The 26,261-nt window shown below is 39.7% G+C and overlaps 1 protein-coding gene across 1 annotated transcript in view; it reads right to left on the bottom strand.

Annotated features, from left to right (window-relative positions):
* Window positions 1-560: 560 nt before the first annotated feature.
* Window positions 561-26,261, bottom strand: part of LOC136885353 (dnaJ homolog subfamily C member 5) — a 92,775-nt gene continuing 67,074 nt past the window's right edge. Inside the window, exon 5 of the mRNA XM_068230315.1 lies at window positions 561-963. The gene's annotated coding sequence lies outside the window, so the exon portion shown is untranslated. The remainder of the gene's footprint in view (window positions 964-26,261) is intronic.

Below are 26,261 nucleotides of genomic sequence, written 5' to 3' on the forward strand. Positions count from 1 at the left end.
GCACACTGACAAAGAGTGAAGAGTGGGCACAGAATATATAGGGGGTTGAGAGTGACGTAGATAGCCATAGTGGTAGGAGTGAGAGGGGAGGGAGACACCAAAATGTTCTCGAATATAGCAGGAGTAAAAAAATGCATAGGCATAGATATCCGGGGAAGGAAAAGTGGCAAGTGCAAAAAAAGTGAGGTTAGAAGCATGAAGGAAGAAAATTTGTGGCGGAAAGTAAGGGAATATTATAAATCTTAGAAATTACGCAAAATCTGTAGTACTTGGCGAGTTTGTACATGCATTCTCTATGGAACCCGACTCACTACTGCAGCCCTATTGCATGATGCCTGTCCAACACATTGCCATCTTGTGTTGTGTTCATGTACTATGTGTGTCATCATTTCCAGGATATTTATGATTGTAAGGTAGCACCATGCAAATGTTACGGGAAAAAAAAAAAGTAGCTATGACTTATGCCCCAACTCCTGTAAAATAGATAGGAGTGAAATACACACTTGTAACCTATGAGTATATATAAATACACTATCAAACATATTTTTATTGCATGCTTTTATAAAAATACATTAAAATATAAACTGTGCAAATACACTAGTTATTAAAATTATTACCGAATTTCAACATTTGCTCGTAGCCTCCAATTACTGTTTCTCCCTGAGAAGTAACTTCATTTGCCTGTTCACTTGAAATCACTTTTATCTTCACTGTCATTATCATGTTAAATATATCCTTCACTAACTGCTTTTCTGTAATGTTTTTCCATGTATTTGCTTCATACTCTTTCTTCAAAAGATGTTTTGCCATGTCTCTGCATCTTAATCGTTGGCGACTATGTTTTTCTGAGCAGAACAAGATGTCCTTCAAAAGCTTACAAAACACATCTGGCTGTCCACTGTGACTGTTTTCGAACTACTGCTGTCTGACATCTCATGCAACAAATGGAATCCAGTTTGAAACCTATAGAAGAAAATTAACAGAATGAAGACTAATTCTGGTGTGTAGTATTAACGAGAAAATATGAACAAAAATTCCACTACGAAATGAAACACAAGAGGAAATAAAATCATTTCATAACTTATCTATTTGGGCAGAAAAATTACAAAAGATGGCAAGTCCTCAAGAAAAGTAAGATCATGAATATAGCTAGCAGAAATGGTTTTCAAATAAAACAAAGTCATTTTTGTGATCAAAGGTATATCACTGAAACTTTGGAAGTGATTCCTTAAAGTCATATGTTTGGAGTGTGGACTTTCCTAATAGAACAGGGGTGGCCACTAACCTTACTTCTGGGAGCCGCAAATTTAGGAGACAAAAAATTGGGAGCATGTTCAGAAAATTGTTTATGAAATGAAGGCACGTTTTTCATTTTATAACAAATGAAGGAACATTTATTTACTACACTACACAGAACATTATTTTTCAGGTAGACATCAAGGAATGAGATTTTACTTTTGAGAAGTGCTTTTTTGAGTGTACATATTTGCTGTTAGTTTTTTGAAATCCGGCTGATAATTGGTAAGTGCAGTTCGCACAAGTTCACTTAAATGTTCATCAGTTCGTTCAGATCGATATGTAGATTTAATGAATTTAATCGCTGAGTTCAGTGATTCACGCACATAAGTAGTCCCAAAGATTGAGATAAGTCTTTTGGCACACTGTTTTGTTAGTGTGTATTTTTCTTCTGGAACATTCTTCCAAAATTCTATGGTAGAAATGCCATTTCGTTTGAGTCCTTTTAGTCCTTCGTTCTCTTGCAGTTCTTGTAGCTCCAACTCTACAGCTGCTGTATCCTTTGTTATTGGTGATGAAACAGGACAGCCATCACCCACATCATCAACAGCAAAAGGATTTTCCAGCAATGAAAATGTAGGTTTAAGTGATCTCAAATCATTAAATCTACCATCGATTTCTTCAGCAAGGCCCGACATTTTACTCATGTAATCTTCAGTTTCCACCTGAACGTCAGGAAGGTGACTGGCTTCACCTCACGACACTGGCTCACTGACACACTCTCCCGCTGAAAGCACTGTCTTCCTTGTAAAGATATGTTTAGTGTTTTTAAATGCTAGACCACATCTGTAAAAAGAAGCCAAAGATAACTACCACTGGGGGTCATTAAGTTTAGGGAATGATTTTCCTTCCATAAACTGTTTGATTGGATCAAGTAATTCAAAAAATCTGTCAAGAACATTGCTTACTGATAGCCATCTTACTAAGCAGTACATACCTCACAAATATAGCTAGTTGAGGTTTATCTTTGATATCAGTAGACTCGTCTGGAGCCAGACTTACTGCTGAGCACTCGCTTAGCACTAGGAAGCTCATCATTGTTCATATCTTCTATAAAAGATTTTAACTGTTGGTATGTTTTGGCACATGAGTGAATACAGTTCACAATTTTTAGAACTACCTGCATAATATGTGGGTACTGAAAATATTTTTCTGCTAAATGTTTTCTGTGAATAATACAATGTACAGGTAGGAAATCAGGAAATGATGTGTCAGCATTTAAAAGCCCAATAAGCCCTTGTTTCATGCCAGTCATAGATGGTGCACCATCAGTAGCAATGCTGACAATATTACCGATAGGCATTGAGTTTTTCTGTAAAACACCATCCAGAGCTTCTTTAATGTCACAACCATGAGTAGTATCCTTCAAAGTAACCAGTGAACGCGACTGGCTTCACCTCACGACACTGGCTCCTTGTAAAGATATTTCTGAATTGGCCCAGACTGTATTTAGCTTTCATAGCAAGTTGAAGAAGCTTTTTGGGAAAGACCTTCAGACTAAAACATTTTCTCACTTCAAATGTTTGAAGAAAATTACTGAAAGCCTTCCTGAAACAGGCCAGCCAATGCCCACAACATCAACAGCAAAAGGATTTTCCAGGAATGAAAATGAAGGTTTAAGTGATTTCACATCATTAAATCGGCCATTGATTTCTTCAGCAAGGCCAGACATTTTACTCACGTCATCTTCAGTTTCTACCTGAACCAGGTCTGAAAGTGCTTCCACCACCTGCAAGTCCTTTGACACATACCTCACAAATATAGCTAGTTGAGGTTTATCTTTGATATCAGTAGACTCGTCTGGAGCCAGACTTACTGCTGAGCACTCGCTTAGATTTTTTTGTAAATTATTAAAATATCCGCACTAATAAAGAAACTCGCCTCTCTATTGTATGTCTATCAGCAGGCATTTTGTTAATCAGTTTCTGCAGTTTCTTATTTTTGAGTTCTAAAACAGAAATAACTTGTGCCATGTTCTTCATAATAAACTCCTCCTCTATATAAGGCTATTTTGCTTTTGCAATATTAAAAGCCAAGATGAAGCCAGCTTCGGTTGTCAAATCTGCTTTCTTGGTAAAAATTGACATTAACCCTAATCTGACCATGAAGTTTTTCCTTTTGTGATTTCAGTTTGGTTTTCCTTAACTGATAGCCAACAGGAAAAATATTTGTTGAAACCACTGTGGTTAGTGTCACGATGGCGTTTTAGATTACTGGCCTTACCAGTCGGTATTAAAAGCTCGATTCTCCTCTTCATATTTACGCTTCATATTTAGACAGCATCGCAACTGTTCGGACACCAAGCCACAACTATACTGAAACAGCACACAACTGCACACAGAAAAGTATCGACACTCGCTACTGCCTATACGTGAATGCGACTGGCTTCACCTCACGACACTGTCTCACTGACACACTCTCCCGCTCAAAGGACTATCAAATGGAAGGCGCTGGAACTATCTTCCCCTCCCATGTCTTACCACTGACCAACAGAGCTATTAACGTTAAGCCGCACATCACTGTTACTGACTGCCGCCAGCTGCGAGATGTCGTTAGATTCCATTAATTATGTCATTTAATTTTACTCTAAGGTTGGTGTCAAGAGCCGCACAAAGACTGACTCAAGAGCAGCATGCGGCTCGCGAGCCTCGTTGTGGCCAGCCCTGTAATAGAATATCAGAAATGGCAGCAGGCTTTTGAACTCTTGAGCTACAGGCAACTGTTAAAAATACGCAGGTTACAAATGATGAGGTTTTGAAGAGCATAGGATGTAAGATGGGGAGATCATGCTCTGCATAACAAAGAGAAGAAATGCGCTGGTTGTACACCTACTAAGGTAGCCTTTTACTGACTGACCTGGGAAGAAAAATAAAATAATACTATTGTTTTAATGTCTGATAAACTACTTTGACAGTTTTTAAAGATGCCAAAATTTTGTCCTGTAGGAACTCTTTTACATGCTAGTAAATCTACCAACATGAGGATAGCATATTTCAGCACCTTCTAATAACACTGCACTAAGTTAGAATTGAACCAGCCAAGATAAGCTTGGGTGGCCAGTGCTCTATCACCAGGGCTACTCAGCCTGACATCAGGACAGACAGAAAGTAAACTAGAAAGAGGTTGTCCAAGGAACATCCTTTCACAAATTCACAAAGGAAACCAACATGAAGCAACTAAATGCTTGACTAGGGGGAGACAGAAATGGAAAGCTACTACCAACCAATTGATAGATTGAGGACTATAGGGGGGAGGGAGAGAGAGAGAAATAGTGAGTATATAGCCTTACTCTATGTGGTCTCAAGCCTGGGTGAGAATCAAGACGATGGATGATTATCAAGTCTTGCTGAGGGCACCAATATAAAATAAGTGTCTCTAGTAAATTCCATGAAATGATCTCGGTAAACTAGTCTACTTACAAAACCAGCAAAAACTAGATCAGTAGGGGAGGGGTGAGTGCAAGTTTCTGGCATCTTAAAACTGTATGAAATCATCTAAGGAGAAGCAACTCTGACAGAAAGTCCAGAAGAGGCAAGGACTGTGAGGAGTGGTAGTTGACTATGTTGGGCAAAATTATGAAATTCCAAGATGGATAAACAAATAATCATGTGAGGAAAGGACTAGATAATGACTCTGCTGTTGGCAGACCCAACGATGAAATGCAGAACGTATAAATGAAGAAGAAGATATATTTGGATTTTAAGTTAATAATGAATAAGGTTATGAAGGATCACACCGTACTACATGTATTATGTTGCAGCAATAAGAGAACTGTTCCAGGAAAATGCTTGTGAAAATTCGACCACATCACTGGCAGAGTCAAATTTTAAGCTGAAGAGCTGAAGATTTACTTTCAAAGTACAAGGTTTATGCATATAAAAAATAGCATTTACTTTTACTATTCACTGTAGTAAATGGTACATTTCATGCATATCACTCAACGGATCCTCCATATTTCAAATCATACCTTTCATGAGGACTATGTTACAGGCATTGGGGTTACTCAAAGGTCTGGGAATGTTTTGCAGATCATGGACTGGACTCTCTTGAACAATTTGTCAAGTTTTTGATACAACATCACAGTAATCTGGAGGGCAAAGTGTTGGCCTTCAATCTATGTAAACTTAACACCAAATATATGATCCTGTTTTCCCAGAAAGGTGGCAAAAGCTGATGATGCTTGTTGTTTTAAGGGGCCTAACATCGAAGGTCATCGGCCTCAGAGGCAAAAGCACCATGATAAAGATGTAAAAAAGGTATGAGAATAGATATGTTTTGAGACTTCTGCAATTTTGCCCTACATCCACAGAATTATTTGACTAGCAACGTAATTTACAGGGGTGTGTTCATTGAGATCATAACCATGGGACTTTCAGACTTATGTGGATTGCAAACCACAAAGATGAGTCTTTTCAGTTCAGAAATCTTACATTCATTGGTTATGATCTGAACCTTGGCTACCATTAGCATGAGATGTTAAGACCTATTCCTCATGCAATTCATTCTACATATGAAACAAAACGAATCTGTTATTTGAGAAAACACACATGTCCATTTTCGGACCTAATAGGTTTAATGCATAAATGTCTGGCTCATTATAAAAGTTTTACTGGGACGTTGAAAATTATTTCCCCTGGGCTACTGTTAATAGGCAGGACATATCTGAGGAACCTGAATAACAAATATCACAAGACATTCTCTTAATTCCAATATAAAAGGTCTATTATTGGAAATTATACATTTTCCAGCTAACTCATTCTTCGTTGCCAACATTTTTCCCCAATGTGCCAATTTGGGCTCATCAGTTGGTAACAAGCACATCTACCAAGACGCATGTCTAATGCATGTAGGGGAGGCCACTGCGTAGGCTATTTGCAGCCATAGGCAGTGCCAATGCACTATGAGAGACTTGGTCGCTTTTACAAAAATTTTGATGTCTGCTAGGCCATCAGATGATACACATATTGATTCCCTTTCTTACTAGTGGCATTATGTCGCACCGACACAGATAGGATAATGGTGGTAATTGGATAGGAAAGGCCTAGGAGTTGGAAGGAAGTGGCCGTGGCCTGAATTAAGGTACAGCCCCAGCATTTACCTGGTGTGAAAGTGGGAAACCATCTTCAGGGCTGCAAACAGTGGGATTGGAACCCACTATCTCTCGGATGCAAGCTAACATGATATAGATGTTGATTCCCAAAGGGAATCTGAAATATTTGTTCCAAATGAGTAAATTTATAATACCAATATAAATGGTCCATTATTGGATATTATAAATTTTCCAGCTAACTCATTCCTGGTTGCCAGCGCCCCGCCCCCGTGTGCTAGGCAGGGCTCATCAGTTGGTACCTAGCACACCTACCAAGACGCTGGCTAGTGCATACCGTGGAGGCCACTGCGTAGGCTAATTGTAGCCACCGGCAGTGCCAATGCACTATGAGAGACTTTGTGTCATTACCACAAATTGATGCCTGCCTGGCCATCAGATGATATAGATGTTGATTCCCAAAGGGAATCTGAAATATTTGTTCCGAATGCGTAAATTTGTAACACCAATATAAATGGTCCTTTATTGGCCATTATGAATTTTCCAGCTAACTCATTCCTGGTTGCCAGCGCCCCGCCCCCGTGTGCTACGCTGGGCTCATCAGTTGGTACGTAGCACACCTACCAAGACGCTGGCTAGTGCATACCGTGGAGGCCACTGCGTAGGCTAATTGTAGCCACCGGCAGTGCCAATGCACTATGAGAGACTTTGTCTCATTACCAAAAATTGGTGCCTGCCTGGCCATCAGATGATATAGATGTTGATTCCCAAAGGGAATCTGAAATATTTGTTCTGAATGAGTAAATTTATAATACCAATATAAATGGTCCTTTATTGGACATCATAAATTTTCCAGCTAACTCATTCCTGGTCGCCAGCGCCCTGCCCTGCCCCCGTGTGCTAGGCTGGGCTCATCAGTTGGTACCTAGCACACCTACCAAGATGCTGGCTAGTGCATACCGTGGAGGCCACTGCGTAGGCTAATTGTAGCCACCGGCAGTGCCAATGCACTATGAGAGACTTTGTCTCATTATCAAAAATTGGTGCCTGCCTGGCCATCAGATGATATAGATGTTGATTCCCAAAGGGAATCTGAAATATTTGTTCCGAATGAGTAAATTTATAATACCAAATGGTCCTTTATTGGACATTATAAATTTTCCAGCTAACACATTCCTGGTTGCCAGCGCCCCGCCTCCGTGTGCTAGGCTGGGCACTAGCCAGCGTCTTGGTATTTATATTGGTATTATAAATTTACTCATTCGGAACAAATATTTCAGATTCCCTTTGGGAATCAACATCTGTATCATTTTTGGTAATGAGACAAAGTCTCTCATAGTGCATTGGCACTGCCGGTGGCTACAATTAGCCTACGCAGTGGCCTCCATGGTATGCACTAGCCAGCGTCTTGGTAGGTGTGCTACGTACCAACTGATGAGCCCAGCCTAGCACACGGGGGCGGGGCACTGGCAACCAGGAATGAGTTAGCTGGAAAATTCATAATGGCCAATAAAGGACCATTTATATTGGTATTACAAATTTACGCATTCAGAACAAATATTTCAGATTCTCTTTGGGAATCAACATCTGTATCATCTGATGGCCAGGCAGGCATCAATTTTTGGTAATGAGACAAAGTCTCTCATAGTGCATTGGCACTGCCGGTGGCTACAATTAGCTTACGCAGTGGCCTCCACGGTATGCACTAGCCAACGTCTTGGTAGGTGTGCTAGGTACCAACTGATGAGCCCAGCCTAGCACACGGGGGCGGTGCGCTGGCAACCAGGAATGAGTTAGCTGGAAAATTTATAATGTCCATTAAAGGAACATTTATATTGGTATTGCAAGCTCACAGCCGCGTGCCTCTAACCGCACCATATTGACTCCCATAAGGAACCTGACATATACTCACTGGCAAAAAAAAGTGAAACGCTACATTTTTCAGACAAAATTTAATGTTAGTCCATTTGAAACATTTTAAAAATCCAACAATATGGCCATGTATCATATGTTAATCAGCCCATTTGAGAAGTTTCAGCACAATAATTGATAAAAATTGTTGATCACAACACTCACAACAGTCCACCAACACAAATTGGGAAATGCTGAAACCTGGAGTTCTCTCAGTTTCGCATGCAGTCCATTTGTCATCACGTTTTCAACATGTTTCCATTACCTCAGTAATGGGTATTACCAGCTCTAGCCGCAGTTACAGCTGTGATTCTATCAGGCATGCTCAGGATTTAATCTCAAATGTTCTCTTGTAGTATGAGCTCTCATTCTGCCTGAAGCATAGCCTGAAGTTGAGCCAGTGTGTAAGGGAAATGACTCATAGCATGTCTCTCAAGCATATCCCAGATATGCTTTATTGGATTTAGGTCGGGGCTATGAGCAGCCCATACCATGCACTCAATTCTGACTTCATACAGGTACTCATGTACACAAACAACAACATGTGGGTGAGCAATGTCGTGCATCAGGATAAAGTTCTTGTTGATGACAGGTGCAAAAGGCACCACTTAATCCACTAAAATCTCCTCGATGTACTGGTGGACTGTCAGACTTTCATTCTCGATGACCTCAATCTCCGTGTGCGCATCAGTAGTAATCCCAGTCCAGACCATCACAGTTTCCATTGAATGGTGTCCTTGCATAGAAAGTACAGGGTGAATAACGTTCCCCGGTCTTTTCTCCATACTCTCTACTCTCTCTCTCTCCCTTCCATCCGGTGCCATCAAAGAGAATCTGGATTCATCCGTGATCAGCACTGAGCTCCACTGCTCCATGATCCAGTTTCGATTGGCGTTGGCGAATTGCATCCAAGAGGTGCGGTGCTCACATGTAAGCAGAGGTCCTCTGGCGGGCCTCTTGGACTTTAAATCCACTTCATACAACCTCCTTCTTACTATCCCTTTGCTGATGTTTAAGCCCCAAATTTGCTGGAAGTGTTATCTGTCCTCCACAGCTGTTGTACGTCGATCACACAGAAAGTGCATTATGGGAAAGCGTTCATCGCGCTCAGTAGTCCTTATCATATGACCAGAACCGAGATTCCTGGTGTAAATTTTCCTCTCTATACCTTTTAACAGTTCTGTACGAATTAGAACAAGACATGCCTATAACGTCTGCTAGGTAGCATATACAACGCCCATCCTCCACTAATGTTATAACTAGAGCCCGGAAGTTAGGCAAAATGCCTTTTTTATCTGACTGAATATGTTGAAGAATCAGATAGAGATAAATATGTTTTCGTGCATTTAGGAAGTGGAGAGACAATTTTTATTTTGCCTTTTTTGGATCGTTATGCATTTTTTCCTGTGATTTACACGTTTTAAAAAGCACATAATGGATTTCCGTACATCGAAGACAAAAAAGGTTGAACAAATTAAATTACATATTGCCATCACAAATATTCATTTAGAATATGCTTCCCTGTAAATCGTTTGTTTTCAGGCATTCGAAAGCTTATTTTCTCAACCCATTCATTTAACTTCTGTAAATAGCAGAACCTTCATTAGTGAAAGAAATGCACAAGCATAATGAATACCAGGAAGGAGAGAGGATGAGGGAAGTACGTCTCTTCTCCTTCCTCACACCCCTTTTGCTGTGACAGTGTGTAATTACCTGGTATTCCAGATTTTGAAATGACAAGATAATGCAGAGGAAGGGAGGAAATCGCTTCTGTCTAACAGTCAAACATAAAAGAAGCTGTGGTGTCCGGACATTTGCAGTCATGGACATTTGCGGTCATCACAAAATCATGGACATTTACGGTCAATGAGAAAACTTTTACCCACTCACAGAAATTCCCCCAGTTGTCACAGGATGTTTGCAGTCACTGCAGCTCATTAGTTTAATCTCGGAATATCCCTGCTAACCTGCCGGATCTCCTGCTCGCTCCTTCCAGATCAACATTTTTCTCTCGTGGTCATTTTTTTTTTGCAAGTTGTTTTACGTCGCACCGACACAGATAGGTCTTATGGCGACGATGGGACAGGAAAGGGCTAGGAGTGGGAAGGAAGCGGCCGTGGCCTTAATTAAGGTACAGCCCCAGCATTTTGCCTGGTGTGAAAATGGGAAACCACGGAAAACCATCTTCAGGGCTGCCGACAGTGGGGTTTTAACCCACTATCTCCCGAGTACTGGATACTGGCTGCACTTAAGCGACTGCAGCTATCGAACTCAGTGCGGGCGTTATTTAGAGACTGATACCTTCAGACACAAACACAATTCTATATCCAAACTTCTTGGTGTAATTATTTACTGTTGTGTGCTGTAATGGATTTGACAGTTACTAATAAGGCAAATGTCCGACTCATTGGCTGAATGGTCAGCGTACTGGCCTTTGGTTCAGCGGGTCCCGGGTTCAATTCCCGGCCGGGTTGGGGATTTTAACCTTCATTGGTTAATTCCAATGGCCCAGGGGCTGGGTGTTTGTACTGTCCCCAACATCCCTGCAACTCACACACCACACATAACACTATCCTCCACCACAATAACACGCAGTTACCTGCCGCCACCCTCATCGGAGGATCTGCCTTATAAGGGCTGCACTCAGCTAGAAATAGCCACACTAAATTATTATTATTATTATTATTATTATTATAAGGTAAATGGTTATATGAACAGAAAGTATAGGGAAAGTCAGCATGAAATCGTAACCTGGGTGTGTCTGAAGGAGAAAAACAAGTCATATAATGTTTTTTGGTAACATACAATTCTGTAGATAATAAATAAATATATTCTATCTATTTCCTATCCGGCCTCTCTTGGTCAACTCTTGTTCTCTTCCGACTCCCACGGTACATTTTTTGCCAAGTCCAGGCAGTCTTACATTTTCACGTCCTTCATGGCTTTTCCCTTCTTTTTCCCCAAAAGAGAGCCGCAAATGTCCTGTGACAACTAGGGAATTTCTGTGAGTGGGCATAAATTTATCTCAGTGACCGCAAATGTCCGTGACCGCAATTGTCTGGCGACCAAAGCTGTTAGTCTACTGTTGAACTTGTTAAAGGCAACTCAGGTGTTCGCGTTGACTTATTTATCATGCCGGAATTTTCATCGTTGCGCGGTAAATTACATGGCTATGTTCGCAAATTCGGTTCAGATACACTTTCTACTGACAGAGCTACTGACTCTTTTGCAAAAATCTGTGAAAAATCTATTAATCATGAAAAAAGTACTTTATAACTCAACATTTTGCAACAACGAAACATAAGTCTAGGTTAAATATTGTTGGCTCTAAGATCAATTTAATATCATCAGCAGTTACAACATCCAGCAGGCAATCTCATTTTTCCCTGGATCTATGTAAAGCTTTCTTGGATTCCGGAATTCCGTTCTGGAAACTGGAAAATCAATCCCTCAGGACGTTTCTGCAGAAGTACACTAAAGAAGAAGTTCCATCAGGATCCACATTCAGAAAAACGTATTTGAATATTTCCTTTGAAGAGACCCTGCAGAGGATTCGAAGCAGAGTTGCAGGAAAGATGATCTGTATCTCCATTGATGAAACTATGGATGCAATGGGATGTTACATGGCTAACGTCATCATTGGAACTATGGAAGCAAAGCAAACTGACCTATCATCAGTATTTCTTTTGACGACAGAAGAGATGGAGAGAGCAAATGGTTCCACAGTGGCACAGTTGTGCACAAATTCATTAATGTTACTCTGGTCAGATGGAATACGGCATGATGATGTCCTACTTATCGTCACAGATGCGGCACCTTACATGAAAAAAGCAGCTACAGCCTTGAAAATTCTCTTTCCTAAAATGCTCCACCTCACATGTCTAGCCCATGGACTGCACATAATTGCTGAAGAGATGAGAAGTTTGTATCCTCACGTGGATAAGTTAATTTCGAATACCAAGAAAATCTTCCTAAAATCATCCTCCCGAATCCGGGTTTTCAAGGACATGGCACCAGACCTCCCTTTACCTCCACAGCCAGTTCTCACGAGTTGGGGAACCTGGATCTCAACAGTCATAAATTACAGCAACAATTTGGACAAGATACGTGAGGTACTTCATGCCGTATCAGTAGACGAAGTTTCTTCAGTTCGCAAGGTAAAAAAGTTGTTGGACCCTGAAGAGCTCAGCAATAATCTGGTATTTATAACACCACATTATAGTGTGATACCGGAAGCAGTCTTGAAGTTGGAGAAAAGAGATGATTCGCTGGTATTATCTATGGCGATCTTCGAAGATGCAGTAAATCAACTGCTGCAAGCACCAGGAGAAAAAGGAAGCAGTGTTAGTGAAAAGTGTAAACGTGTTCTGAGTGCTGATGTGGACATTGAAAAAATTAAGAGCATTTGTGATGTTCTGAAAGGTGAAAATTCTGTTTTAACTGGCATGTGTCCTTCCAAAATAGCTTGTTTCAAATTTGCGCCAATCACTTCAGTGGAAGTAGAACGGCCCTTTTCCATGATGAAAAACATTCTTTCTGACAAGCGTCTGTCTATGACAGTTGATACTTTGAAAAAACACCTTGTTGCATGTAACCAAGGAAAGTAAGAGTAAGTACGCTAATTATGTGATAAATCGGTAATAAAGAAATGAATGAGTATTTAAAATACATACTTTCATTAATAATGAGTGAGATTCCTCTTTGCTTTCACTACTAATAAATGCCTATTTTAATTACAGTACTGCCTATTTTCAGTATTTCAAGTGCCTTTTTGCCTGCCCATTTTAACCAAAAATAAATGCCTAACTTCCGGGCTCTATTTATGTCCCTTGCTGCATTTCAGGTGAAAGAGCCTTTATGACCTGACTTAGAAGCAAGACTAACTGTTGTAGACAAACCATAATGTCCACAAAAATAAGCGGCATGAGAATTCACAGCAATAAACCTTAAGACAGATGTTTGTGGTTATTCTTGTCAAAAGGTGGGAAACGGCAGTATTAGTGTTTTGATTGTCATAATCAGTAACGTTTATCATTTTTTGCGCTGAAACTTCTCAAATGGGCTAATAAACTTACGATACATTGCCATACTGCTGCAATGTTACAACATTCAATTTATACAATGTTGAAATGGACTAATATTAAATTTTGTCTGAAATATGTAGTGTTTTGCTTTTTTTTTGCCAATGAGTGTACAAGTCCTGAGTGAATAAATTCATAATTTCCAATAACGGACCATTTATATTGGAACTTTGAACAAATATTTCAGGTTTCCTATCAGAATCAATATCTGTATCAAGACATTCTCTTGGCATTATTGCTAGCAAAAAGGATGTCCCTGAGTAGCTGCAATAAGTAAAATTGTTAAGATGGACAATGTTGGAAAAATGTTCTGAATGTTGACATTAATGTTGCTGTATGAAAGAAAATTTTAAGATGAAAACATAATTACATAAATGTTTGTAAGCATTAAATACCGGTAACCTCATTTTGTTATGTTTTTGATAGCAAGAATTTATTTATTTATTTGAGAAATCACACATATCCAGTAACTTTCAGTCTCCATAAACACTTTTTTTTTGAAAACTTTTTTTTTCAAAAATGAGCCGAATTATTACAAAAGATTTGTAAATAATCAGTATAAAAACTAGAAACAAATTCCAAACATTAGAAGCTGTAGGCAGTTTTTGCACTTTTCTATTGTTTTTGCAATAATTAGCTTTAAGTTACACCGACACAGATAGGTCTTATAGCGACAGTGAGGTAGGAGTGGGAAGGAAGCGAGCATGGCCTTAATTAAGGACCAGCCCCAGCATTGGCTGGTGTAAAAATGGGAAACCATCTTCAGGGCTGCCAACAGTGGAGTTCGAACCCACTATTTAGTGATTGCAAATTCATAGCTACATGACACAAAACACGTGGCCACTTGCTCAGTCTTTCCAATTTTAATACCAATATAGTTGGTCCGTTATTGGACATTATAAATTTTCCAGCTAACTTATTCCAGGTTGCCTGCATTCGCCCCAGTGTGCTAAGTTGGGCTCATTATAAATTTACTAATTCAGAACAAATATTTCCTGTTCCCTATGGGAATCAACAACTTTATCATCTGATGGGCAGGCAGGCATCAACTTTGAAAATGAGACAAAGTCTCTCATAGTGCATTGGCATTGCCGGTAGCTCCAAGTAGCCTATGCAGTGGCCTCCACGGTATGCACTAGCAATGCGTCTTGGTAGGTGTGCTATTAACCAACTGATGAGCCCAACTGAGCACACTGGGCAAATGCTGGCAACCACGAATGAGTTAGCTGGAAAATTTATAATGTCCAATAACGGACCAACTATATTGGTATTATAAATTTACTCATTCGGTATACATATTTCAGGTTACCTATGGGAATCAACACCATTATCATCTTTCCACTTTTCTCAAAATTAGTACTAGATGAAAGTAGTAATCACTTCACAAAGAAGTGTGACAATCGTAATTACCAGACGCAGACAAGATATAATGTTTATCGAGAGCAAGAGTAAAACTGTTGCTTTGAGTGGTGGTGACTGAAGAACAACCAGACAACCATCCTTCATATAATACCAATCAGAGAGAAAAAATGGAATGGATCCGACACTTTGAAAAATGAAGGTATCAGCCAAAGGAGGACGAGGGCTATGAAAGGCATGAAAATGAAAGACTCCCTACTCTCCGAGAACTTAATACCGTCAGGGTCCTAAAAGAACAAGCGTTGATCAAGGGAGCTGGGATAGGATAGATGAAAGTGAAGAGCCTGACACAAGTAAGTTGAAGCAATGTCAGGAATCAGCAAAGGGCCCCATGTTTGCCAATCTACACTCCTAAGTTAAGAGCCCCTGGGGCCCCTTTTAATCACCTCTACCACTTCCCCAGAGGGGAATATTGCTTTGGGACATGTAGATTTTTCTTGCAAATGGTTTTAACGTAGCACTAACACATTGAAGGTATTCTATAATACAAACGTGGGAAAATGATAGAACTACGAGGGTACTCTCCGTGGATTTAATTAAGGTACAGCTCCAGCAGTTGCCAGGTTTTAAAATGGGAAAGTATTGAAAACCATTTTCAGGTCTGCCAAAGGTAGGATTTGAACCTACCATGTCCCAAATACTAGGAATTGGATTACACAATAAGGTGAAATATATTAGTTCTATCAGTTCATTCACTAAAGCATTAAAAAATCTCCCGTGGAGTAACTGCTTCAATAGTACTGAAGAATACATGTACATTTCATTGATTTTATATTTATCATTAATACAGCTTTTATAGGTTTTTCTCTTGTATATATTGATTGTTATTATCTGTATATCAAAAGAGATTTATAGAAACAGCTTTGTCCAGTCCGTCAGTACTTCTGGACTGATTTGCTTTATTTTTCTTTTATTATCTCCGGAATCACCTGTCAGTGAATCATCAAGCATTGCTAGGTCTCTAAGTTCAGTCAATGTTGAATAATCTATATATTTAAAAGAAGAGTTATGTCTGTACATTGCTCAGAATTTGAAAAGAATAGTATTTCTGTATCGATCATGTCCATAGTAACAAGGTAATGCACTTTTTATTTTTCCGTAATTTCTGTCTGTCTGTACACGCATCACAAGAAAACGGCTGAAGAGAATTTAATGAAAATTGGTATGTGAAGTCAGGGAATGAGCCACTACAATCTAGGCTGTAAATAATTTTACTCACACTGAGTGAAATGGTAGTTTAGGGGAAGGCCTAAAATTTAATTTTCAAATATTTATATTATTAGTGGTCCTATCAATAAATACTACATAACTAAAGTTATATAGAATTAAATTTGCCATCATTTATGTCATACATTGTTACCATACCGGATTTAATAACACAGATATTCATGAATTTGTATTTTTCTTGCCAAGTCCATATGAACGCCCAGCCATGAGAAAATAGGTTAGCAGAATTCAATGAAAGTCGGTATATAGAATCGGGGAATAAGAAACTACAGTCTAAGTTATAAACAATTTTATTGACCCTGGATGAAATTGTAGTTTAGGGGAAGACGCCTAAAATTGCCTTTTCAAATACCTATGTTATTGGTCCTATCGAAAAGTACTACGTAACAAAAGTTATGGTGAATACAATTTCCGACCATTTATGTTTTATTCAGTTTTACCGTACCAACTATGATAAGAGTGGTATTTCAGGGTCGGAAGAAAACTAAATGTGAAGGTCTACAATATCGAAAGCGCATAACATTGATCAACAATAACATTACATTGGCCATTGTTTGTTGTGATGTTCTTTGACTCTTATGCTGCCGCTCAACTCCGATAGATGGGATTACTGCTGCATACCGAGTATAACAGCCTGACTGGATATTGGCGGGAAATAGCTGGGGAGTTAGAAAACTTTCTTCTTTAGCATGTCATTCCTCTGGTTCATACATTTTCTGATACCGTACTGCTGGTACGTAATACACTGGTTCATCATAGTATTCCAACTACTTGATCACTACTCTGATGCGCTGTTTTGAATGAGAGTGTGCACACTTAATAGAATTGCAATTTGGACATATTCCAAATTATAGCACCACAATTCACTAAATAGCTCAAAATTCAACACTGAAAAGAGCCATTTCTTAGAAAGAGCTTCTTGCTCTTCACTTTTATTAAATCCTTCATTACTGAGCTCGATAGCTGCAGTCGCTTAAGTGTGGCCAGTATCCAGTATTCGGGAGATAGTGGGTTCGAACCCCACTGTCGGCAGCCCTGAAGATGGTTTTACGTGGTTTCCCATTTTCACACCGGGCAAATGCAGGGGCTGTACCTTAATTAAGGCCATGGCCGCTTCCTTCCCAGTCCTAGCCCTTTCCCCTCCCATCGTCGCCATAAGACCTATCTCTATCGGTGCAACGTAAAACCAAAAATTAAAAATTCTACATTCATTTTATTCAAAATTAGCAGTGAAGAGGGGGTTTCTCCTCTGGCTTGGAGGCCTCCAAGTCAGATTTTTCTACTGCCAGTGTAGTGAATTGAGATTTTCTGACTCATTGGGTACTCCTAGGAAACAGAGTAAAAGGGCATAGTTTTTGCTCTGGGACTTGCCACTATTGAACTCTCCTCTCCCAGAAAAAGACAAAGAGTGTTCACGGATAATGGCTATCTGCGGCCTGGTCATTCCAGCTCTGGAACTTTGGACTTGTAGAACGGCAGAAAATGTTTGGTTTTTCATTTGATTATTTCATGTGAAATCATTGCTTTTATTCCCGCCATTCCTACTGACGTCATTGTAATGACCTATGTTCATTTCAATTGAGAAAACAACTAAGACAGTCTTTCTAAGGATGTAAAAAGGCAGGTGGAGAGTGAGTGTCTGCCATTATAATGAAATTCCCCAACCTGATTGTAACTGATGGTGGGCAAGTGGGCCTACTATTACAATCAAAATTCCCTAACGCAGTCTTCATATGAGAAAAGACGGTTGGTGTTTTCTCTATCGCGTTTCTAGGGTAACGTTAAGAGCTATGCAATTTAATACAGTCTTGCTCACAACGTTTACACTACATAACCTACAATTCTGTATACAATGTAGAATTCCGAAGCAAAGCATGGGTACATCAGCTAGTCCTAAAATAAAGTAATTAAATAATCACTCCAATAATTGCAGGCAAAGACTTCCCCTAGCCCACAATATATTCTGTAATTCTTCTTTTCCTCATGGGGCCTCTAAATATTAGTTCCTAATTAGCATCGACCTCTAAGATGTTTTGTTACCATGTTTTTCCTTCATTCCCACTCAGATATACTGCTCCCTTCACAAAGCCGCAGGTTGTTGTTATTGGGTCTTCTTGGATTTTTTCTCTCTTCACCTGGCAGTCCTAGAGAGGAGAGTTTGATTCTACCCAGCACCTTACATTAGAAAAGTATGTGTTCAGCTGATTTCTCTGCTTCATTGCATTTCCTACATATGTTCTCTTATTACTCCAATTCTTTTTTGCTATGGGCTTTACGTCGCACTGACACAGAAAGGTCTTATGGCGACGATGGGATAGGAAAGGCCTAGGAGTTGGAAGGAAGCGGCCGTGGCCTTAATTAAGGTACAGCCCCAGCATTTGCCTGGTGTGAAAATGGGAAACTAAGGAAAACCATTTTCAGGGCTGCCGATAGTGGGATTCGAACCTACTATCTCCCGGATGCAAGCTCACAGCCGCGCGCCTCTACGCGCACGGCCAACTCGCCCGGTACTCCAATTCTAGGTAGGTGTTTTTTTCAGATGGCAGTGTCCTGTCAACAGTCCTACTACCCATCTTATATTTTCTCTGCTGAGTTTCAGCAGTTCTTTAGTATGCTTCTTGTATGATCCTGTTATTAGTTCCTTTGCAAGCCTGCATCCTGGAATATTTTTCCAGTTTTCCATTTGTTACTTTTGTACCCATTTTCCAATGTAGTATCGGGTTTGTCCATAGGAAATCCCGCATACAGGTTCTGGGCCTACGAAATGTGTTTCTGCCCCTTTTCTGGCCAGTTTATCTGCCTTTTCATTTCCTTCTATACCTGCATGCCCTGGCACCCATATTATTTTAACAATGTTGTACTTTGAGAGCTTCATGAGAAGTGAATGGCAATACAGACAATTCTGGATATTATCCGGACTGCTTCGAGTGCCTTAATGGCCAATTGGCTGACTGTAAAAATGAAAATGTTCTTATTCTTATAGTTCATTTTCAGATTTTCTTCAAGACATGTTGTGATAGCTATCATTTCAGCTTGAAAGACTGCAGTGTCTGCCCAGGCTCATCTGGATTGATCTCTCAGATCTTCTCCCATTGATCCCTCCTCCTGTGCCATTCACAGTCTTTGATCCATCAGTCCACCACACTATATCTTCTTTTTCAGTATTCCATTTGTTGATATCCCAGTCTTTTTTTTCTATTATATGAGTCTCAAACATTTTCATTCTGTGCTTAGTAGGTTGCACACAGTTAAGGAGCAATCTCTTTATGTAATGATATCGGCAAAGCTAAATAATTAGAAATGATGGCGACTATAAACAACTGCAATTTCAACCAAACTTGGTACACATGACTTAATACTATGTGGAGAGAAATACCGTGAGAGTAAGACAATGCATGGAGTGGCCAGGGAGTGACATGTGAAATAATTGAACACAACCTATATCAGTGTTGAATCCATATTTTTTGGCGTTCTCTAGCTTGATTGGTTACATTCCCAATGACAGTTGGAATCCTGTTCATCATATCTATAGCGCTAGGTGTAAATACATAGTTATCACTTATTTATATTATTTAAAAGGATAAATTACTTCCCAGACAATCTGGACTGCTACAAGAACAAAATTCCATGCAAAACTAAAACTCTGAATTAAACACACAACAATAACTGCAAAACTACTAAATAGTTCATAGAAACCGAACGATTGACTGTGTGGTTTGGGTCACGTAGCTGGTTTCTGTGGTTTCCTATTTCCACACCAGGCAAATGCTGGGGCTATACATTAATTAAGGCCATTGTCACTTCCTTCCCAATCCTAGCCTTATCCTATCCCATTGTCGCCGTTAGACCTATCCGCGTCAGTGCATTTCAAAATCAACAGTAAAAAAAATCATAATCAGCATCACAATAAAGTAACTTTTTACATGATCAAGAGGTAATGCAAATCCAAACATAAAAAATGGTACCCTGGCAGCACATGAAGCAATTTCATATCAAAGGCATGCTATCTGATGTATTTATAATGAATGCTGGGGAGCAGCACAGGTCCTCTAGGTATTATTTATTATTGATTAGTATGTGATACTCTAATGTTGAGGTACTTGTTTATTTACAAGGTGTTCAACACTGCATATAGATTACTGTTAATGCTATAAAATCACTTAACAGTTCCTGTAATTCTGGCATTTCACATGATGTAACTGTACAGTCTTCTGAAGCTCAATAATGAAAAAAATGAATGAATATTTTGCTCCGAAGCCATCGGCGACATCCCTCTTCACTGCTGCAATAATACCCCAGCACTTCCTGACTTTCTAAATGATAATTGAACCCACATCATACTGGCTAAATCAAGCACTTCCCTAATGCTTTGGGTAGGCAGCCCAAAACAGCTGCTATTAGTGATTTAACATTTTGTCTATGGGCTAATTGTGAATGCTAATCTGTATCCTAACATATACAGCTAAATTAGAATTAAATAAAACATTTAATAAGTCTGGAAATATACCAATTCGAGAAGAATTGTCAGATTGTCGGGAAAGCATTTGAGTCTTTGAAGAAGCCAATATCACTATCAATGAAAATATGATCGTCAAATATCAACTCTGATAGATAAGCCATGTCACCTGCATGCCAAATATGCCACCCAAATCAAGTGATGTATTCTCCATTGAAGATTGACAAGATAATCACAAAGGACAGCAAAAGCAAGCCAAGGATGTTTTAAATTCAATATGAAGAAGAGACAAGCTGATATCAGTAACTGGAAAAATCGAGCACCTTGTCAGCTGATATGGTTTGAAGGTGGTACAGCGATGAAGACAGAAGTCTGATAAGGAGATCATACAAAGGGATGATTCTACAATAATTTTTATAGTTTTGGTGAACCAGCACTGCAGCACTGCTGGTGATCCTAATATCTTCAGCCACCTAACAACTCACTATCAATAACTTCAATGTTGTTGTTGTTGTTGTTGTTAGAGAGGTTATGGGCTCTATTATTTCACCCAGCCACTACACTTATTATCGTGATATTATACTTATAATGTGAAATCACACGCAATTATTCACACTACGAAGGTCACACACAATGAATCTCACTACGAAGGTCACACGCAATGAATCTCACTACGAAGGTCACAAGAACAGAGTTGAGCATCATGTCTATGTACACATCTTAAGAAGCACGTAACATAACAAAGGAAGTGCGTAAAAGCAAGAAACGGTGGAAGCAGGGGTATGTAACTGTGCGAACAATAAAAAGACAGTAATTTACAAATGAATATGAGAGTCGTCCAAATATTGATTGATAGCATGTATTATAGCAGGAGACATATCGGTAAGCAAACAGGAGACATTGGTGGGAAGAGCTTTCTGAAGACTGATAAGACGAGAAATAAAAGCCGGACGAAAAGAATCATACACAGGGCATTGGAATAATAAATGATTTACATCAGCACTCGGAGTACCACATAGACAGGAGGAGTGGGGGGAGAGGTTAAAACGATGTTTATACAGAGGAGTAAGGGCATGATTAAAGCGAAGACGAATAATGTTGGTAATGTGACGGCGAGAATAGTTACCCTTCAAATACCAAGGATAGGGAGGAATACAAGGCTGGATATTGTAATAATAGCGACCTTTATAAGAAGCTGATCGAGTCCAAACTTCTTGCCACTGACGATAAGCGGAATGTTTAAGAACAGGGTAAAAATCGGGTAGAGGAACTGCAAGTTTAAGTAGAGATTTTCCGTCACGAGCAGCTCGCTTAGCGAATAAATCCGCCTGTTCATTCCCATATATACCTATATGACTAGGGACCCAGACAAACGTGAGAACCACCCCAGATTGATGCAAAGTATAAATGAGACTTTTAACATGATACAAATACCAGTTAAAAGAAAGATGAGAGGACATGAGCGACTGAACTGCACTGAGAGAATCCGTATAAATAGCTGCTTTAGGTATAGAATGATGCTTAATGTACATGAGAGCATGACGAATAGCAAAAATTTCTGCAGTGTAGATAGAAAAGTCACTGGGTAAACGATGGAGTTCAGCAACATTGGTATTGACAATATAGAACGCTGCTCCAACGCCAGAAGTGATTTTTGAGCCGTCTGTATATATGTTGACGCCAGAATCACTTAGAGCAAAACGTAGCTTCTTAAAAGGAGGGCCAGTCAACGAAGAACCAGGAATAGAAGAGGAAAAAGAAGATGTAGGGAAGATAATGATAGAAGGGACAAAAAATAAACAGTCAAAATTTACTGAATAAAAGGGGGGAGAAGCGGTGCGTAAGATAGTATTTTTATAGGAGAGAAGAAATTGATATGCATACAACAAAGCAGGCATCTTACGATGGCGGGCCTGTGAAAGAAGAGAGTGTTCATCTAATAACTGCAATTTAGGAAGCAATGGGTGTTGAGCCAGGGCAAATCTTTTAAGTAAATATTTAGATGTTATCATTTTACGGCGAACTGGAAGAGGGAGCTCACCGGTCTCGACAAGGAGAGCATTAGTAGGGGTAGACAACAATGCTCCAACACAAGTTCTCAGGGCTTTAAATTGTAAAGTATTTAAGTGGTTAAGAAAAGAATCTGGCGCAGTATCTATAACATGCGCACAGTAGTCAAGTCTAGAGCGAATAGTAGCGGAATATAACAACTGAGCTGTGCCAGGGTCAGCACTCCATGATCGTCTAGTAACCGCTTGGAGAATTTTAATATATGTATCAGAAGAATTACGTACCGTAACTGAGTAATATGATGTTTCCAAGATAACGAGCGGTCTAGGATAACACTAAGGTATTTATGGGAGGAACAAAAAAGAATGACATGAGAATCAAAAACAAGTGGCTCAGAGTTAAACCTACGCTTAGAGGTAAAAAACATTGCACAGCATTTGGAGGTGGAAAGTTGAAGACCATGGAAAGTAAGCCATGTAATGACTTGCTCCATTAGCTGATATATATGGTGATGACACACATCGACATTACTATGAGAGTAATAAAGAACTATATCATCAGCATAAAAGAGAATGCGAGCATTTTGTGTAACCAATTGTTCAAGATTACTCATATACAGGGCGAACAGCAGACCACTTAAAATGTCTCCCTGAGGAACACCGACAGATGACAGACAACAAGGAAGGGAAGAATAAGCGGATTTAAGTGAAAGTTTCCGATACATAAACAAATTATGCAAGATGTGGAGAAAATGAGCAGGAAAACCTTTCTGTGTAAGATTAGTCCAGAGAAGATGAAGTGGTATGGAGTCAAAAGCTCCTCGTATGTCCAAAAAAATAGCAATAAGACAATCCTTACGAATTTGCGCTAATAAGATATCTTCTTCTTCTTCTTCTTTTATGACCACATAGGATCACTTTAGTCAGTCCGTCGTTCAGGTCTCTTTGAAGGGATTGTTCGGGCTTTGCGGTCCTCCCAGTACTTCTTCAGACGCTCCGATCTTCGTGCCCTTTCCTCAGTTGAAAGTGTGCGTGTTGTTGGTTTGTTTTGTGTAAGGGTAAAGCGGAGGTTTATATTCTTGAGTTTTGTATTCAATTTTATCTTATTTTTGGTGTCTTCTGTTGTAAGGCCTATTTCCTTCAGATCCTCTCTTACTTCTCTGATCCATTTACATCCTGTTGTGGTATTTTTTGAGACGAGATTGTGTTGTACTAGTTGTTTCAGAAGTCTCGAGTCCTGCATCCTCATGATATGTCCAAAGAATCCCAGTCTCCTCTTACGCATAGTATCTGTAATGGGTTCTAGCTGTTTGTACACGACTTTGTTAGGTAATAAGATATCTATAAGTAAAATGTTAATAGCATCTTGAGCACAACGACCTTTAAAGTAGGCGAATTGATATTTGGGAACCAAATTATAATATTCAAGAGACCACAGGATTCGTTGAAGGAGAATTTTAAAAAACGCCTTGCGGATACACGAACCAAGGACAATCCCTCGAAAGCTGTTAGTGTCAGTGTGAAGTTGACCTGGTTTGGGGATAGGCACAAAAAAAAAAAAAAAAAAAAAAAAAATCATTCCAAGAGGTAGGAATAGAAGTAGTGAGAAGTATATTATTATAGAGAGCTAATAAAGCTTGTTTAGCATGTAGAGGGAGGATCCGGAGCATATCATATGATATATAATCAGGGCCTGGAGACGAACTCTTTGCGTTACACAAGGTGGCCTCAAGTTCAGAAAGGTGTATAGGTTGGAGTAATACAGAAAAGCAGGAAGAGCATGGAGACAGGGGGATAGTAAAGTCGGGCACGACATAATCAGGAGTGAGTGAGTTGAGAAAGATAGATAGAATCTGTGGAGGGGTGACAGAGGGTGGAATGTATTGAGAAGCTCGGGTAAGTGAGCGAATTGCACTCCATAAGTGAGAAGACGAAGTATGAGCGTTTAGGGAGGAAGTAAAGGATCGCCATGCAGCACGGTGTTTAGAAAGAAAAACTCGTCCAGCGTAAGCAATATGTTGTTTAAGACGGAAATAATGATGGAGGGCTAATGTTTTCCTATATATCCGGAATAAACGGTATCGTTTAAGAACCAGATTATGGCACTCTGAGTCCCACCATCGTAAAAAGGAAGAGGGACGAGCAGAGAGAGAAGAAATAGGTTTATAGGTATGGAAAAGATCGAGATAATCTTGTATAAATTGAAAGAGAGTAGAAAAGGACAAAATAGTATCCAAAATAAGCTCAATACGATGGGTAACATAAGAAATAAAATATACTCTATCAAAGTGTCGGAGGGAGCGAACATTACTGATACATGTAGGAGTGGAAGAAGAACTAGGAAACCTACCAAGACCATACGTAAGAATAATAGGGAAATGGTTGCTAGAATGTGTATCAGTAAGACGGTGCCAAGTTACAATCGAAGCCATTGCAGGACGACATAATGATAAATCCACAGCACTGGGAGGAGAGCCGGGGGGAGTGAGGCGCGTGGGGAACCATGGTTAAAATGACAAAGTCATGCGATTGGGAAGCAGTAAGGAAATAAGAACCCAGGGAAGTATCACTACTGCTTCCCCACATAGAATGATGAAGATTGAAGTCCCCTAAGAGGAGAAGCTCGTTATGAGAAGAAAATTGCTGCAAGAATCGACACCATTGAATATGAGAAATAGAAAGATCTGGAGGGCAATAAAGGTTAACAATGGAAAGGCGATTATATGAGATACCAAGAACAAACGTATGGGGTAGACAATACCAGATATGAAGACGTTGATAGGATAAAGTATGGTGAATAAATAAAGCAACACCACCGTAACCAACACCATCACAGCACTCAACATTAAAGCCATTTAAATAAAACTCAGAGGATGGGGAAAACCAAGTCTCCTGTAATGCTATAATGAATGGGGAAATTTCGTTTATCAAAAATTGTAACTCATACCGTTTAGAAGGATTACTCCTAGCATTCCACTGCAGGATACGTAGCATCTAAAGAGAACATAGTGTGCACACAGTCACGAAGCTTATAAAGTGTATGTGCAACATGTGGCTGGTCCCCTAATAATTGAATAAGTTGTAGAAATAGTTGATGAATACCACTTTGGAGATACGCCTTTTTGGCGTAGCACAGGGGAACTAGATGATTGAGAAGGAGCTGAAGGTAAACACTGAGAATTACGGGGTGTAGATGGAATCGGGGACGGGGAGGATGAAGATGAAGTGGATGGAAAGACCGAGGTATGTGAAGACACTGGAGTGGGTCTGATGAGATTAAGATACCCAGACTTATCGAAACCAGGTGCTGGAATGGGACGGGGCTCTTTCATAACCACCTGAGTAAATTTACGTTTCCTCGGGGTTTCCACAGGTGAAGAGGAACTAGTAGAAGGAAGAGGTGGAAAATGATGGATATTATTGGACATGTCAAATTGGGTCGAGGGTATTCTAGCAGACGCCTCGGAAAAGGATAGATTTTCTGTACACATAAGCTTTTTAAGGGCAGTTTGCTGTTGATGAGTAGGGCAGTTTGATGAGCCAGTATAATGTTCCTGATGACAGTGAACACAGCGGCGAATATTTTCCTGACACTCTGATGTAAGGTGATGTAACGCACAATGTCCACATCGGGGTGACTTAGCCTGACAGTTTTTAATCGTGTGTCCATATCGCTGACATTTTGAACATATAATCGGAGAAAATATGACAGGGTGAACCTCTAAATGCACTTGATACAAAGAGACGTATTGAGGAAGAGTCTGAGAGCGAAAAACAATCTTAACTGTTCCAGTAGGAACGTAGGTCACTCCACT

The sequence above is a fragment of the Anabrus simplex genome, chromosome 14 (assembly GCF_040414725.1).
Source record: "Anabrus simplex isolate iqAnaSimp1 chromosome 14, ASM4041472v1, whole genome shotgun sequence".
Classification (NCBI taxonomy): domain Eukaryota; kingdom Metazoa; phylum Arthropoda; class Insecta; order Orthoptera; family Tettigoniidae; genus Anabrus; species Anabrus simplex.